The 1610-nt window shown below is 39.5% G+C and overlaps 1 non-coding gene across 1 annotated transcript; it reads left to right on the top strand.

Annotated features, from left to right (window-relative positions):
- The first annotated feature begins 410 nt into the window (after nucleotides 1-410).
- Nucleotides 411-539, top strand: LOC118668686. Its single transcript, XR_004971707.1, has one exon. It is a non-coding gene; the product is annotated as a small nucleolar RNA SNORA33 (small nucleolar RNA).
- The last annotated feature ends 1071 nt before the right edge of the window (nucleotides 540-1610 follow it).

Raw genomic sequence — 1610 nt, forward strand, 5'->3', positions numbered from 1 at the left:
GCTGAGCACTTGGAAAACATTCAAAGCTATTTGCTGTTATCATTGCATTGCTAGAAAGTGCAAGTTTTGGGATTCAAACTCGAGACTGGTTTGGTCAGAGCTAGTGCACATAACCCTTACATGGAACTGTTCAAAGTTGATGAGTCTCTCTAGAGCAGCATGGGAGCTGTGAAGTCAGACACATGGGTATTTGTATTCTGTAATACCCAATAACTGTGTGGCTTGAGTAATTTTTTTAAATTCTCTGAACCTATAAAATTGAACTGACAACTCCTAACCTCACGTGGTTTAAATGAGGTAAAATCTGTGAGATTTTGGTCACATAGTAGATGCTCAGTAAAGATTAGTAGAAAGGATTTCATATTTTGTAGAAGGTTAGTTCTAAAGACAAATGCAATTGAAGACAAATAAGGTGTAAATTACTCTTTATTACCTGAATGTGTTCCTGCAGAAATTTAGAGAAGGCTGACAATAGTAAAGCCATGTTACAAGCCTTCAAGACACCGAAGGCATGAAGGTCCTTGAAAAAGGCTATAAGAAAAAAAAAAATACCCTTTAAAAAATTCCTTAATTGTCCATGAAGTACAATAATCAAGGTGCGTGGACACCAAACCACCCCATCCTATAGTTCTTAGGTACTAACAGTTAAGAAAACAACGTTTAAGAAAACCGAGATAGCCCTGCTGGTTTGGCTCAGTGGATAGAGCGTCAGCCTGTGGACTGAAGGGCCCTGGCTTCAATTCCAGTCAAGGGCACATGCCTGGGTCGCAGGCTTGATCCCCAGCAGGGGGTGTGCAGGAGGCAGCTGATCAATGATTCTCTCTCATCACTGATGTTTCTATCTCTCCCTTCCTCTCTGAAATCAATAAAAATATATTTTAAAAAAAATAAAGAAAACTGAGATAGGCTGAAGAAAGAAACAAAAGGAAAACCCATTTTCAGATATGGAGCCATTCAAACCATTCTGTCTTTAAAGGATTATTAATCCTTAAAAAGTTGGGGATGGATGAAAAATTCTAAAGGATCCATGTTCACCTGTATGTAGAATTTACTCTTATCTATAAAGTCTTCAAAACGCTAACACAAAAATAGATTAATTTTTGCTTGTGATGATTAAAACAAATAACACTGTCACCTCTTAAGGAATCAATCATTACATATCCCTATGACGCTGTAATGAAAAATCTGTGGGACTTGCCCAGAGTTCCTTTTCCTTTTCTTCTAGTAATGGTATCCGGCTTCTGTTAGGGAACTGCGCCCCCCTCCCTCTCTGGGCAGGAGTGGATATGGGTCCCAGGCCCGCCAATCATACTGCCTGTCTTAACCAACTCTGGCTGCTATTTCACTATACCATAAACCAGGGGCCCTCAAACTTTTTAAACAAGGAGCCAGTTCACTGTCCCTCAGACCGTTGGAGGGCCGGACTATAGTTTAAAAAAAAACTATGAACAAATTCCTATGCACACTGCACATATCTTATTTTGAAGTAAAAAAACAAAACAGGAATACAATATTTGTATTTGCATGTGGCCCGTGGGCCGTAGTTTGAGGACCCCTGCCATAGACTATGTGTCTTAAACAACAAACATTTCTTTCTCACAGTTCTGGAG

This window comes from Myotis myotis, unplaced genomic scaffold, assembly GCF_014108235.1.
Source record: "Myotis myotis isolate mMyoMyo1 unplaced genomic scaffold, mMyoMyo1.p scaffold_m19_p_13, whole genome shotgun sequence".
Lineage (NCBI taxonomy): Eukaryota > Metazoa > Chordata > Mammalia > Chiroptera > Vespertilionidae > Myotis > Myotis myotis.